The following is a 16993-nucleotide window of genomic DNA, read 5'->3' as shown; positions in this document are numbered from 1 at the left end:
ACAGCAAAATAAAATTTTCAACGGAGGCTCGTTGAAGTCGAGCGGAGAAATAACAAAGATCAATTTTATATGTAACGTAGTTTTATTCGTATGGAACCAGATGTTCATACGAATGCTGATTGTGCCTGAATGTTTCCTGCGAACCTTGCCATTAGTTTCATGCGTTGTGGGCCATTATGATATGGGAATGAGATACAGTCCGACAGCAATAAAGTCGTAAAAAATAACACTTCGATAACTTTTCCTAATGTTTCCTCACCGCTAAGAAAGCAACCTTGCGTTTTGCATCTACTTGTAGCGACGTTATCTGGAACATCGCGATAGGCTCTGTGAGTGACCAAACGCCAACTGCTACAACGGCGCGCCATTTGCTTATTTCCGGCGGTGTCTTATCAGCGCTTGAGTACGTGATTAGCCTTCGAATATGTAATTCGCATAAGTCGTATTATGGTTGCCTTTAGCCACGAGAACTACGGTATGGCGCAATGGCGTTGGGAAGGACGCTATTTTTGCTCTTCTTTTTCTCGTTTTTTATTGTACGTCCATATTTCCGCTGTCGCCCACACTGATTCCTTCTCTGTTCTATGTACTCCTCGTTGCATAACTTAGAGGAGGACGATGGGCGGCCAGGTGCATGGGATTGCGATGAGCGCGCGGCGCCTGGCTCGAGTTGGGATTCTGGGCACTTGTTGATTAAAGTTTGTTGGGGTTAGTCATCTGGAGCCTCGGTCCGTCTGTCTCATTTACGTAACACTCCTGTCTTTCTGTTCCCCTTCTTTTCTCATTGGTTCCCTCTTTTTCAAGTATTCTTTCTTCTTTCCTTTCTTTGCTCACGTACAACCGCTGCTACGCAACTCGCACTTCTTGTGCTATTGGTATCGGGCCTTATTGATGATCATGATGTGCGATGAGTTCGGGTCAAGCGAATAGAAAATTTCAATCGTGTCAGTGACTCTCATAAACGGTTTCTCGTTTTGGAACAAATGAAGACGCCCCGATAGAAGCATTGGATAGATAGCTCGATAGAACGCCGCGACTTTCTGTTCTGAGTGGCAGATCGAATGGAGTCATCACTACCTCCTATAACATACAAGTGTTTTCTGCTATTCGTACATCGTCAAAAGCAGAGTTTGTGCACACAAATATAGTCAGCTGCTCCTCCAAAATCGAAGCGAGGGGCGTAGTAAAGTGAAACAAGTAAAGCAAATATGTGCAAGCTGTACCAAAGCAGAACGGATGTCTGTTGTGCATGATGATTTCCTATTGCGTGCACTCCCTTCATGGAGGGATGTTGGCCTCACTCCCCAATGTTTATGACGGGGTTCTTCCAGACTATGCATCAGTGAAGCCTCGTACTTTTATTCATTTGTTAAAATTATCGAGACACACCTGCAACCATAGGTCGGCGCAATCATGATCGCAATGCCTTATCAAAGCCTGATGATCGCGATCATGAGTGCAATCACGAAGCACTGGCAAGGCTGCCGCGATCATGATCGCGCCGACCTATGCCTGCAACTAATGAAAGAAGAGATGAACAAGCCTGGGTCTGGAATGGCCAAAGTAGTTGTATCCCTGCAGAGGGCATTTACTTTTCGCAAGTCCTAGCTGTACAAAAAAGGCGTTGGTGGCGGATATCATTGGAAAGAGCCCAACATTACGTACTGAGGAACAGCTACTGCAACTTTCCAAGCATGCTGGTGCCTACATCTTGTTTTCTTGTGCTCATAAAGATACCGCCTCTACAATGCGGTATTTCTTGTTATAATTGTAATTAGCACTCGGATTGGTCGTTTCGTTCGAGGGAAAATGTCCGTGGAAATACCCTCTAATGACAAGGGAAGCGCTTCAAGGTGGAAGATTAATTTCTTCACTTCCCAAGTTGGAAGATTAATTTCTAATCCAGAAGTGTGAATCGTAAAAGAAAGTGGGATCGTCAGTGGGGGTGCGGACGGTTGCTCATTGGACAATTCAACCAGTGGGTAAAAATAAGGGGATAAGACGAAAATTGCAACAAACAGTAAAATAATATACAGTAATTAAAGAATAGTTAACAGCAACTTAGGCGTATCAGGCATTGGAAAATGCTTATTGATTATGATTTCTCACAAGTCATACATCACATTGCTGCGCTACATACAATTGAGATACTGAGGTTAGATTCCGAACAGCTTGCATAATGCACGCGTTTGATATTCGTGCCGATCGCTAGGTTTCGTGCGGCGTTTACTTCAGGGGCCTTTTCCCCAGTGCTCTTTTCTTTCCAGAGTAACTGGGTGTGGTTTCTTATTTGTTGTTTATCGTGAGTAAGGAAATGAACTTTGACACACACACATAAAGAGAGAGAATGTGGTGGTGGAATATATGAGCTTCCAACATTGCTTTCGACATTGTAATACACGCATGTAAACTAACAGATTGCAGCGTTAGATCTGAAATACTGATTGCTATCTGCAGTTCTGTTATCTCTGACTTTACGTGAAAAAAATTGTGGCTTTGTGCATGTGCTCGTAATTATGTGGAAATTGGTGAGTCTGTACGGCCTATTATAACCTGCGAACCCTCATTGCCGGAGTAGCAAAATGTGACTATTTGCGGCACACTGCATTCTCCCTCTCATGCAACATTGAATACCAAACCACTATACTAACACAATGTTATGTACTCTAACCCCCGCAGCCATCGAGAAAGTTCAGCAACACATATACAGTACAACTTATGGTTTATTGTAGGCAACAGACAAGTATACATGTGCATAGCAACTGTCGTCCATAGGGGTCATCTGTATATTTTCCAAGGAGGAGGATGCAAATCGCCTGGAACTGTGAACTGATCGGCTGGGCGCTGTGAACTATGGGCGTCCACAGGTTCACGCTAGCTAAACGAGCTTCCTCAAGGCCTGCTTTTCTCATTTCTTCCCAAGCGGTTTTGTCGATTGCCTTCGCAACGCTCTTCTGATACGCACTGTATGTGCCACTAGCCATACAGGGTATATCGAGAGCACCAACAAACTCAGAAAGACCAGAGAAACCAGAACCTATGGACACAATTCCGCTTACAGCTGCCGAATTCACGTCTAGGCGCTGTTGGACAAGCTGTCCAGGTGATTTCTCCGTCGAGACAACATCTTCCCTGAGACACATCTTGTACTTCAACCACAAAAAAACTACAGAGACCTCGCCGTTGTACCGATATGACGTACATATCACCCAGGCCACAACCAAATGGACTATGTACAGACAAAGCTTGCAAAGATGAATGCTCAATCTCGACAATACGTCGCCCGTCAAGCACGAAGGTATCAGTTTGAGTTTTATCGCCAACATCAACAGGAAGGGCCGGATCAGAAACAACAGCTCGAAAAATTATATAGCGTCAGCATTAATGGATACGAGATCCGAACTCGTCGAAGCGGAACACGCGCTAATATCAGGAGGACTTTCACTCAAACATGCAACATTACATAATTCATTTGCACCTTCAACAGATGAATTTCCAGACCGTTGAACACGAATACCTGTGCGACCTAAATCCGCCATGAGCATCTTCTTCCGCTTATGCTTTCCGTACACAAAATCCTCGAGCCATCGCAGCGAGACCAAGCGCACCAGCTCCGGTGGCGCAGCGGTAACGCGTGCGCTTGGAGACTGGGAGGTCTGCGGTTCGAATCCGCGGGCCGGCTGTGCCGTCTGGGGTTTTTCCTGGGTTTCCCTCAGATGTGTAATAGGCGTATGCCGGCACAGTTCCCCTGAAGTCGGCCCATGGACGCAGCTATCCTCCCCCCGAGCGGATTCCGCTCGGTCTTCCACTTCACCCTTTCCTCTCCTCCTCTCCACCACCTTTCCCTTCCCGAGAAACATGCCGCCTAATCAGGCAGGCAGACCTCTCGGGTTCCTCCCAACGACACTCCTCCTCCTCCTCCTCCTCAGACCAAGCGCACAACCCAACTCGAAAGTAGGTTGAGCATCCACACTCCCACACCATTCGTAACAGCCACCACTATGGTGCGCGTGCGCGCCGCATACGCACGCGCTAGAGGGCGACACAAAATGACGCGGTTTACGGGGCTTTGAGACGGTATTTATCCGTACTCACGTTTCATGCTTTTTTTTTATAAAAACGGAAAGTGGTAGACATATAAATTTCATGTCTATCGATTCCTGAAATATTTCCAGAGAAAGTAAATGGAAAGTTTTTTTTGAAATGGCTATAGAAGTTTAATAAAACCTGTTCAAAGAGGGAGGAGAAAAATTGTGTATTTTTTTCGCATCCGTGGCGTCGCCGTAAAATACATACGACATGTATGAGAAATCTAGTAGTGTAAATATCTCCACCTCGTCTTCCTCTTTATGATGAAACTACCCGCGTCAAAATCTGCGCGGTGGTTACCGAGAAAAAGCATAAAAACTGTTCCACAGGAAATACATCGGGACGAAGAGCTGGTATGCCCTCTTAAAGCCTTATGTTGCAGCAGATGTTTGTGAGTGTATTATGCATCATGCATTAAGTCAATGGCGAATACGTACGATATGTTGGCAATGCAGACTTTATTGGTGCCAAATCATAAAAACCATTTCATCACACATAGAGTTCAAGACAGCATATTATTACAAGAAAAGTCTGTTAACGTCAAAATAAGAATAGCACTCACTCGAACCACTCAGGAAAAAGGTGCTGACGCCAGAATTTCAACTTCAACTTTCCACTCTTTTCTATATTGCAAATTCCACGTTTTCAATGTGGAACCGGCTAAGATTGTCGATCCATACCATTCTAGAGTTAAACCTGAATGTTAGTTGCCAGCTAACTATTTTACGACCAGCCACCCTATTTTCACATGTTCTGAGTGACCGTCACTACCGAATGATGACATGGTCAACCGTTGGTGATGTCGTCTAAAAAAGGAAGTAACTGTGCAATTTGGACATTCACTTTCTCCTCAAGCCCAAAAGGCTGACGCAGCGTTTCAGACTTACGTGGGCATGTCGAATTCAACAGCTTTATTCAGTACGCTCCTGTTGTATTCATCACCGCATAATTATTTCCAAGCGAAACAGTCGCAAATTGTGTGTCCAGCTAGCAAGATTTGAGAGTACGAGCAACAATGTCCAGATTAATCTCTAGGCACCACTGAGTTACACAGATTCGTCAGAGCATAGCACACGACAGCAATTTTGTCGATTGGTGATTTACCATCCTTAGATGCCCTCAATACCCTCAATGCCCGGTCGACAACGTTTCAAAATCATGTACTTGTTCCTAACCAGTCCGATCACTCTTTCAACATGAATCCGGACGTTTGCCAGCTGTTTCGTGTGCTCAACTTCATTAGCACTCAATGGACGCTTTCCCCTGGTGAACGGTGGAACGTAAAGAGAGCCCTTGCATACAAATCCGTAGCCTTAGGCGCTTGAGGAACTCCATGATTTCTTAAAAACTTGTTAAGGTGTTGGCACAGGTTTGCTGCACGTGTTGTTCCAAAATATTGAATACTTGCATGAGGGCCAGAAATGACGGTAGTTCAGTGTACGTCACTTTGCAGTGCCTCCTCTGTGAATTTTGTTGCCTTTGCAGCGTCTCTAAGCTGGCAAGTTTCTGCACTGTGGTGCACAAGCTCTTCTTCCATCCTTCTGATGTCAGCACATGCCAATCCAGTTTGGCAACCTGCGCAAAGAAAAAGAAAATAACATGAGGTGGTAGTCCATCAGTAGTTATTAACGATCTTCCGGATGTCTCGTACACCCTTGTGATATCTGTATAGGAAAAACAAGAAAAAACACAATGTCTCTGCAAACAGGATGTGAACATTGGAAATATCGGCAGATGTCAAAACTACAGAAGTATTGTACCCAGCACACACACACATACACTGTGGTTGTCACTTCAAGGATCCTGAAAATATGGTCACTTTAGTCCAATGTTAGTGAAATACAATGACCACAATGCAGGTGCTCAGGGGCATATACCTTTGTACTCGTATTTGGCATGTCATCAGAAAGGGCATCAGCATCAAAAGGCTCTGAAATTTGTTGGTTAATGTCATCAACTTAGACTGAAATGACATAAATATCATAGGATAATTCCTAATTATATAGTGGAAAGACTTCAGTGCCTGGTGAGGCTAGAATTGATGACACTGAACTCGGTGTTGCATCCGTGGCAGTTGTGCCTACAGCCGACTGACGCTGCTTGAGCCTTTTGTAGCGGCTTCCAATAGTGGTAGCACCTCTGCTGTCATAGCCTAAGTGCAGGCAAGGTGCCCAATCAGGGTTGTATTCGTCCAAGAGTTGTGACGGAGATCCTGCAAATTGTCCAGTTACGTATTTAATTGTGAAGTGTGTAGATGATAGTAGTAAGAGGGGAGCGGAAGAACAGTCAGTACAAACGTGCAAGAGATGCTGAAACTACTCGAGATGCAAACTGTGGAAGATCATTCTTTACATGGGACAAAGGAGCATTTACAGCAACACGCACAGAGTGTTCAACGATACAGAATGGGGCACCATTATGTTGGTGATGGTCAACTTGAATCACTGAATCCAGGGATTTTCCCAGTATCCACAATGCCCTCCTAAGACAGCCCCAACAATACACAGAAAAAGGGGCCCCAACAGTAAAATGCAGAAATACCTGACTGTGCCTCAGTTTGTAAGCCATAGTTTTAGAGCGGGGACAGAAAAACAACTATGTGTGTTAACAATGCAAATATAACGCTCTAAATAACTGCACTGAACTGCGAGCAACAATGTATCATAGATTGAGAAGTTACCCGTCAAAAAGAACTCGTTACAAGTTAAGTTACCGCGTGCAAGATGTAAATAAGTTAATAACGAAGTTCCTCAGCCTGGAATGTAACTCGCAGTTACTGAGTTACTTAACAAAAAGAACGAGTTACTTCCAAGTTAGTTCGAACACAAAATAGCATTACGCAGGTGCAGCGCGCGTGAGCAGTTGAGTTACACCTTGAGTTGCCTGCGGAGGAGTGCAACACGCTTACATCGTTTTCGTTTATGTCCAACAATAGACATATCCCTGTTTGTAAACAAATGGCGTCATAGTGTTCGACAGCGCCACAAATTTGGTAGAATTGAACTACGCTCTAAGCTAGAGGTGAACAAGGTCGCGCCCGAAAGCCACGGTCTTGAGGGGACTACGATATGGTCCCTTAAAGGGACGCGACCCTCGGTCCTGCTTTTCTTTCAATGGGAGGCAGCGAACAAGTGCCCGTTCGTGGAACCAAGCCCTCTCCTTCCGATTTGTTTCGGTTTCAGTCTGTCTACTACTACTAATAATAATTGGGTGTTTACGTCACGAGACAACTGAGATCATGAGCGACGCCACAGCGGTCGGTCTGTGGATTGCTTTTGCCCACCTGAGGGTTCTTTTACATGAGATGAAAGCTCATGACATGACACCCCGTATTTAACGTCCCTCGCGGAAGACGGCGTGTCTAAGCAACTTGTACCCCGCCACCAAGTTGTCATGATGACCTTTCTCTGGTAGAGGTCTATTCGAACGCTTTACATCTTGCTCCCTGTGGGCGCACAATGGTTCAGCTTCATTTCAATGGCAGCGGCTCTTACTTCCTGATAGGGCTGTGCGAGTACTCGAAATTTCGAGTTCGAGTCGAGTCGATCTTATACTCGACTCGAACTCGACTCGACAAATGATGACTCGTCAACTTCCGAGTACTCGATATCGTTTCGAGCTCGATTTAGATCCACGTTAAAATCCATCACATATAAGATATAACCTGTCACAACGATTCATTCCACCATTTGGAAACACGCATTTGGCGCAGCCGCGATCGCTGTCATAATTCCGCCATCTTCTTTTCACTATTAGCTTCGGCTAACCTCGACTTGGCAACAGACTGAGTAGTGGCTATGAATGGCAAACCGGCTTCAACTGGCTACTGCTGGCCATGGAGGCGTCTCGCGCGTGGAAGCGTATCCGACATGGGAGGAGCGCACTTCGTAGTTTCGTTTCTTCGGCCGGAGAGTCTGTTTCGGTTCTACTAGTTCATAAAACTCAGAGATGCCTGACAAGAGTGAAGAAAGTGCATCTGCACACAACCGAAAAGGGCTGGAAGCCTTGTGTAGGACTACGAAAATTTCCGGTGTGAACTCTTCCTTACCGCGCCCATAGAGAGTTGATCACCGGTGATCGACGCTTTATGAGCGGCGCTACTCGGTCCCTAAAGTAGATTTGTACAAGTGGTCACATTTGTTAGATACTATAAACACTACAGAATGAGTTCCATTTTTACTTTGATCTTTTCCTTGTGGTAGTGATTTATGAAGTTGGCCCTGTGCCAAGGAGGCAGTGTGGAAATTCTATCTTAGTTGCGGCGTCGCGTTCCCGCGGCAGACCTCTTTCGCAAATGCGCAATACTCGCATTCGAAGCATATTTGAATTAGATTTCGTTTGTTACAACGCAAATAACAACTCTGAAGGTGTTAGACAATCAGATTTTTGTCCTGAATGTGTGGGCATCTATATAACTTGCACTATTGCTGTTGTTCCTGTCTCAAAACCAACCGGGACGAATGGAAGAGTGGTGAAATAGCAATAAGTGGTACAACAGGAAAGTGGAGCCTGAAACTAATGTTTTCAGCGGAAATTACTATGTTAATTTCCGTTTTACTCCTTCAATGAACTCTGTCACTCAGTTACATTAACAACATGCAGTGTTAACGTTATTTTCCACAACTCGTTAACTTCTTAATCCAAAGGGTTGATATTTTCAGGTATTATTTCTGACAAAGATTGCCGCGTTTTGTATATTTTAGAACTTATAGATTGATATTTTTGTTCAAAATACAGACATATCTTCATGAGATTTCTACTGTTACACCAATTTTTTGGTCTCCCAAAATCAATTTTAGGAATACATTGATAGCTTTGTTTATGAAACTTACATCATTCGATAGGGCATTCATTTGGCTACATTTTCCTATATAGCAACATATTTTGAAGTGATACTGTCAGCCACACAAAAAAAAATATTTGTCAAACCACCGAAAAATGTGTTAAACCGCACGTTGCAGAAAGACCAGTTTTCCAACGCATAACTTTTAAATCTCTTATGGTTGCAATATTCATTTAGCAATGCTGTCCTTAGGTGGCACATTGTTTTCATAAAGCTCTTATAATCTTCATTCGTTTCATTTTTTGTTAACTGTAGCACAAAAGAACATTTTTAAGGGGAAGTTGGCCAAAAAGTGGTGCTACAGCAACTACTCGAACTCGACTTGATACTCGAAACAGCGATTGGGTATTACTCGAACTCGACTCGAACTCGAAAATTTTGCTACTCGCACAGCCCTATAAAATACTGGCATTGATTGAATATCACGTTTTATGGCAATGCCACGAAAGAACGGGAAGGAAAGCAAGAAAATATGTGGACCTGAGTAAAAAGCGAGTTAAAAGTAACTTGGAACTTAACATAAGTTACTTTGGCAAAGTTACCTGAAAAAGGAACGAGTTCCTCTGAAAGTTACCGCGGCGCAAAAGTACCGAGTTAAGTTACAAGTTACCGAAAAAAAAAGGAACTTAGTTACAGTAACGAGTTACTTGTAACGAGTTACCTCGAATCCTGCAATGTATAAACTGCATTTGACGTGTTCCAAAGTCGAAATTGCGTGAAGGTGCAACAAAGCATCCGCTTGGGCATCACTCTGTTTCATTTTATGCTCATTCAGATTTACCCTTACCTGAGATAAAGTGCCGTGAACAAACCTTGTACTTGTCCAAGTCTGGACCGAGGTCTTGTTGTTTACGCGTGACAACCATTCACGGCAGCGCCTTTCTGAGAACCCCCGTGTCTTTTCACTCGTTTAGTTCGGTTTTTTGAAGAAGTGAGGGTCTGGCTGATTCCTCCTAGCCTTCAGCTTCTTCATCTGAGTGCAACTATTGCACCCGATAATGTCACAAAATCCTGTGTGGAAAGAATCAGCGGGTAAAAATCACAGTGTAAGCCTTGGGAAAGTACGCAGCATGGTACCACAACATGGCGACCGGTCCCAGCATGCATAATTTCAGTGACGTAGGTGAATCCCTCCTATAGGGCAGTCAAGGGAACACCTGCCGGAAGGGTGTCAGGGGAACACCCTCAGAAAGGGGAGCCGAGGGGACCCCCCTCGGGAAGTGGAGTCAAGGGAACATCGTTAGCAAGGGAGTCAAGAAAACACCCTACAAGGTACAAGGCTACAGGCTACAATGGGAGTAGCGTAAACACCCCAAAGGGAGTCATATGTGTGACGAGCGTGAACACCCCCAAGGGAGTTTTCCATACTCCCTTTTCTCTAAGAGTGTAACCCACCATTCAACTTCAGAGCCCATCACATCACAACCCCTAATTCAACTTCAACTTGTGGGTCCTCCCTCGTCCCTTCGTTTCCCCTCGTTCTTGAGCTAGGAGCTAACACTCCGTATTGGCCTTGGGCGACCGCAAGTCCCCAAGGTCAAAGGAGAACCCTGGGAGGAGAGGGGACGCGGGGGGAAACAACGGGACGGAGAAACAATCGGACTGTGAAGGGCGGTCCTAGTGGTTTTGTGTGGAATTGCTTTGGTGGAAGATAAAACCAATGTAAGTCACGTCTCTTGTGTCCGAGTCATTCTTGTTTGGCAATAACGCAATACGGCAATAAGGAACTGCTTTGACTATTAGAGCGCCCACGGAAGGGTTAAAGACCGACTGGGAGGCTTTAGCCCATATCTCGCGTCCAACGTGTTGGCTGTTCCTTCGTTTGTCATTCAGGGGTGACGCCGAGCGCGCTTGCCTTGTTGAGGGCCCTGATAGAATTCTGGGGGTTCGTGGGTGTTAATCACTTGCGAAATGGTACTTACACGGTTTTCTGGTGACTGTGACGAAGCAGCGGCAGGCGATAATGGGGTGAACCCCGAAGTCGCGGGAGAACAAAACGGGAACGGCGCCATCGCCGAAATTCGCAATCCCATCCTCCCCAGACGATGGCGGCGGTTACCACTAACGTCTTGCTGCAGGTGACAAACCTTGTTGCCGCGATGACGCAACAGATGAATACGGTGCAAACAAGGTCGCATTCCTGATTCCCTTCCCGAGCTTCATCCGAGTATGACCGTCCCTACCTACTTGGGACATTCTTACGGGAAGTCGGTCACAGATTTTCTGTTGGAACTGGAAACCTATCAGACAGCATCCAGAGTGTCCAATGATACAGTGTTAAGGAAGGGAGTGCCGGTACACTGGTGGGGGATGCCGCGGGCTGGAGAAGGCTGCAGAAGCCTTTCAGTTCGTTGGCACACTTCAGTCAGCGGTTGGAGGAGTTTCCCCCCCCCCCCCCCCGCCAATTACGAGATGCGGGTGCGCAAGGAATTGGTTCGTCGTACCCAGCAAGCTCATGAAAGGCTAATAGAGTTCGTAAGGGTGATTCAGGAGCTCTATAGTAAGGCCGACTCCCGGGCTAGTGAGCAGTCGTTGAGTGAGCAATGAGTGAGTCGTTAACTAACCCCGGCGGAAGGGAATTACTCCGTTACTGGGGAGTGCTTGGCGGTGATGTTCGGATTTAAAAAGTTTGACATTGATCTGGGCGGGACGACTTTCACCATTCAGACGGACCACCAGACGCTCGCATAGCTGCAGCAGCTGAAGAAACCGTCTGGCAGGTTACCACGCGGGGCGTCAGCGCTGCAGGTTATTGGTATCAGGTGCAGTACCTGACCGGTAGCACGAACAACGTGGCTTATGCGTTGTCTCGTGCGCCACTACGTTGCCGCTGTTCAAATGCACAGAAGTGTAGTGCTACTGAAGACTAACGAGACCAGACAACAACATGGCGGTGGAATTGCCAGGTCAGAGCGAGAGCTCGGGCCGAGCGAGGCAAGGCTATTTATTATTCGCGCCTTGATGTGATGGCGCTGGCAATGCCGCCACAGGGCCTCCCCCCTAGCCAAGCGCTGGAAGCTGGCGAATAGAAACGAGCTTGGGAGCCCAAGTGACTTGTCGGGGCGGTCTGAGTCGGGTAGACAGCCGAGGAGGCGACGGTGGGGGAAGAGTAGTTGGAGTAGTGAGCGGACAGCTTGCCGTGGAGGGTGAGTCGTAGAGTAGCTCCACGGAGAAGGAGGGCGGCAACGGTGGTACAGCGTCGACGTATGCCGGTTTAAGCCGTTCTAAGGCAACAGTGTCCTCGCGGCCGTTCAGCTGAATGGTGTAAAAGTTGGGTGAACGGCGCAGCACGAGGTGAGGGCCTGTGTAGGGCGGTTGCAGGGGCTTCCGTATAGCGTCACAGCGCACAAAGACGTGTGTGCAGGAGGCGAGGTCGGGATGCTGGAAGGCCGAGGACACACGCGAGGGCCCAGATGTTGCTGGACGAAGGGCGGCCATAGTACGGCGGAGCCGCGAAACGTAGTCAGGTGGTGAGAGAGCAGTGCTGCCTGGCAACCGGCAAATGAGATCTCCGGGGAGGCGTAGGGACGTGCCGTATACCATCTCGGCGACGGAGCAGCCTATGTCAGGTTTGAAGGTGGAACGGATCCCCAGGAGCGCGAGCGGTATGACTTCTGGCCAGGGTGTTTCGGGAGCAGCCCGGAGGGCAACCTTGAGCTGTCGGTGGAAGCGCTCCACGAGGCCGTTTGACGCCGGGTGGTAGGCAGTCGTTCGAATCCGCTTGCAGCCCATAGTGTTGACGAGTCTAGAGAAGAGGGCGGACTCGAACTGGGGACCTCGGTCTGACGTGATGATAGACGGTACACCGAAGCGCGACACCCAGGTGTTCAAGAGGGCGGCTGCAACTGTGGATGCAGTGGCGTCGGGTACCGGTACAGCCTCGGGCCAACGGGTGAAGCGGTCAATGATGGTGAAGATGTAACGATAGCCGGATGATATTGGGAGTGGTCCCACCAAGTCGATGTGGATGTGAGCGAAGCGGCTGTCTGGCGCGGGAAACTGAGAAGGATGGAGGCGGGTGTGCCTGTGAACCTTAGTCCGCTGACACGGAATGCAGGCTTGAACCCAGCGCTTGATGTCCTTGTTCATGAAGGGCCAGACGTAGCGCCGAGAAATGAGTTCTTGAGTTGCGCGTATGCCAGGATGGGACAATGAATGATAGGTCGAGAAGACTTCTCGTCGAAGTGCCGCCGGAACAAATGGGCGGGGTCGACCTTGTGACGTGTCGCACGCGACAGGCTGTGTAGCGCCTGGCAGGTCGACATCGTCTATGGTTAAGGAAGACGAAGGGTCACTTCTGAAAGATGCGAGTTCTTGATCGGATGATTGGGCCTGAGCCAGTGCGTCGAGGAGCGAAGACTGACAGGATGTCCCAATGAAGTTGACGCGACTGAGAGCGTCCGCCACCACATTATCTGCACCACTGATGTGCTGAACGTCTGTGGTGAACTCCGAGATGAATGCGAGGTGGCGGGTCTCACGAGGGGTGTAGCTTGTGCTGCATGAAGAAAATGCGTAGACGAGGGGCTTATGATCGGTGAATACAGTGAATTGTCGGCCCTCCAAGAAATGGCGAAAGTGCTTGACGGTGAGATATATGGCCAGGAGCTCGCGACCGAAGGCACTGTAGCGAGTCTCCTGGGGCTTCAGCTTGCGTGAAAAGAATGCTAGAGGGCGCCAAGCGCCAGAGATACGTTGTTGGAGGACGGCGCCGACAGCTGTGCTGGATGCATCGACCATGATGGACGTTGGGGCGTCGTGTTGAGGATGGCATAGAAGGGACGACGAAGCGATTGCCTGTTTGATTGCCTGGAAGGCAGCTGCCGCTTCAGGGGTCCAAACCAGCACAGAGTGTTTCGAGCGCTTGGTGCAGAGCAGAGCCTCGAGGGGACTCAGTTTGGCTGCGCATGCCCCAGCTGCCAGCCCCATGCAGCATGGCTGCCAGCCCCAAGAATTGTCGTAGATTGGTCACGGAAACGGGCTGCGGGAAGTCTTGAATGGCAGCGACTCGGGATGGTAAAGGCATGATGCCCTGGCTGTTGACATGGTGGCCAAGGAAGTCGAGTTCTCCGACTCCGAATTCGCTCTTAGCGGCGTTGATAATGATGCCGCTCTGTTGTAAGCGGGTAAAGAGTGCCCGAAGATGATGTTCGTGCTCTGTTGGGGAGCGGCTTGCGACGAGGAGGTCATCCATGTACGCGTAGACAAATGGTAATCCGCGAATGATGTTGTCGATGAACCTCTGAAAAGTCTGGGCAGCGTTCCGCAAGCCAAAGGGCATTCGAAGGAACTCAAACAGGCCAAATGGGGTCGTGATGGCGGTTTTTGGTATATCCTCCTCTGCCATAGGAATCTGATGGTAAGCGCGGACGAGATCTATTTTCGAGAACGTGGTGGCGCCTTCCAGATGAGCTGAGAAGTCCAAGATGTGCGGGATGGGATAGCGGTCGGGGATGGTTGCTTTGTTCAATGCGCGATAGTCGCCGCACGGGCGCCAGTCCCCGGTCTTCTTTGGCACCATGTGCAGCGGCGAAGCCCACGTACTGGATGATGGCCTGATGATACCAAGTTCAAGCATGTGGTCAAATTCTGCCTTTGCCACGCGGAACTTTTCGGGTGCGAGGCGCCGCGGGCGGAAGTGAACTGGTGGGCCACGGGTGGAAACGTGGTGAACAACGTCGTGTTGTACCGGTTTCGTCCAGTCGGGTGGTTGAGTCAACGCAGGGAAATCCTTCAGTATAGAGGCGAAGGGGACGTCCGGCGCAGTGCAAGATAGTACGCGGGATGGTGGTGCAGGGAGGTTAAGGCCGCAGACTGACAGGGACGTTGAGCGATCAATGAGGCGCCTGCCGTTGACGTCGACGAGCAGCTTGAAACTGTTGAGAAAGTCTGCTCCGAGGATTGCTTGGGTGACGTCGGCGACAAGAAAAAGCCACTTAAAATCTCTTCGGAGCCCGATGTTGAGGGTTAGAGACCGTTGGCCGTAAACGGGTATGGTAGAGGCGTTGGCGGCTCTTAGGCTGAAGCACTGCTGTCGGGGTCGGCGTGAAAATTTGTCGGCGGGTATGACGCTTACTTCCGCGCCCGTATCAACGAGGAAGCGCATCCCGGTGGTACGGTCAATGATGTGGAAAAGGCGGCTGCTGGTGGACTCGGGCGCTCTTATCGTGGAAAAGGTTTTCGGCTGTCGCGACCACGAGCAAGGTAGGAGGCAGCGTCGTGCATCGGCGCCGAAACGGTGGTGGTAGTGACAAATTCTGCTGGAGGTTCGGGAGCAGGAACGCGCAGGAACCGATGGGGAGTCTGCGCGATGGTCAGCGCGGCAGGAAGTTGATGATCTTGGTCGGCATAAAAGGTTTGCGACCAACTGGGTAAGGTGACGAACCTGCTGAGACAAGGCGTGGGCGGAGCTTTCGAAGCTGACCTGGGACACAGGCGGAGCGGGCAGTTCCGAGAAGCCGGAGGAACTGACGACTGCCATGTCCAGGTCCGTCAGGTATTGTCCAAGGTATTGTTCGGGTCACCACTGTAGTGCTACTGAAGACTAACGAGACCAGACAACAACATGGCGGTGGAATTGCCAGGTCAGAGCGAGAGCTCGGGCCGAGCGAGGCAAGGCTATTTATTATTCGCGCCTTGATGTGATGGCGCTGGCAATGCCGCCACAGAAGGAATCCGATTGGGATGGCAGAGCTACTCTCGGAGGTGAGTATAATGCTGGCCCGATCGTACAGTCAGAGTCCGTACATGGGGGACGATCAGACTCTCTTGCGGAAAGCGAGGAGGGTGAAACAGAGACTGACACACAGGTAAATGCTTAAGTCTTCGGAATGGTTGTAGAGTATAGCCAGACTCTTGAGGGACATATCGTGACGGCGAGTGGTTAGAATCCCGCGGGTAACTGCTTGACTTGGGGAACGGTAGTAAGTAGGGTAGAGCTCTTGGAGGCACGGGGATCAGACGGGTTGGGTGTTTGGAAAGCTGGTGGACAATTGTGCAGCTGACAACGGGAACGTTGACAGGGATTTTGATGGCTGCCTGGACTCATACTTGTTGAGTGACAATGGGTTCTTTCTGCGATACCTACCCGCGGATTAGACAAAGAGGACGAGAGTGTTTCCCCTTTCAAAGTAGTGGCTACAAGGAGACTGCGAAAGGTATTTATGCGGTACTTCCATAACTCAGAGCTGGCGAGTCACGGCAGCGGCAGCATGACTTATTATAAGTTATGTCGTGCTGTAACTGATGCAGGATGTTATGCGCTCTACCCGTAGCTGCCCTTTATGTCAGAAGCCAAAACCTCGAGCTTGTAAGCCTCCTGCCACGTTGCAACCGGTAGTTAGTAAGTACCCCTGGCATATCGTAGCGTGTGACGTGATTGGACTGTGGAGCGCTAAGTGAGGAAGGACCGGCCAGCGGTGAAGACGGTAAAGGAACGAATGGTTTATTATGGCGCGTGAGAAGGTGCCTGTAGATGAAGGTGGCGATGAAGGCGAGCGATAGCGATGTCGCTACAGGAGTCCCCCCGCCGTCAGATGCGTTGTGGACGCGTCGCAAGAGCTGGAGTCCAGGAGACGCGCCTGGGAAAGGCTGTAGTTGAGGCCGAGGCGGGTGGTGGAAGCAAGGCATCGAATGGCTTGAGGGAGGAGATGCTGTCGTTGGCGGAGAAAGCGGGCTTTACGCGATCGACAGAAACTGTTTCCGCGTGGCCTTCGACGTCGAGGACCAGCGTCTTCTCAGTGCGGGAGAGGACTCTGTAGGGTCCCGAGTACGGGGCGTCCAGGCATCTGCGAGGGGAAGGGACATGGAGTAATACGTGAGACGCTGTGGACAAAGTGTTTGGGACGTAGGAGCGGCGAGATGAAAGGTATCGTGGAGGACTTGGCCTGATGGACTTGTAAATGTCTCGAGGTAAGGAGACATAGTAGGAGCGGTCCCATGGGTTGTGGGTGTAGGTGAAGAGGTCAGCCGGGAGTTTGCCGACGTTTGATGGGACGTGCGGAGTGACCTGAGGTCGCCGTCGTGGCGCTGCTCTTGCGCAAGGCGCTCCAAGGTAAATAT

This window comes from Ornithodoros turicata, chromosome 2 (assembly GCF_037126465.1).
Source record: "Ornithodoros turicata isolate Travis chromosome 2, ASM3712646v1, whole genome shotgun sequence".
NCBI lineage: Eukaryota > Metazoa > Arthropoda > Arachnida > Ixodida > Argasidae > Ornithodoros > Ornithodoros turicata.
Note: the sequence above shows the minus strand (reverse complement) of the source record.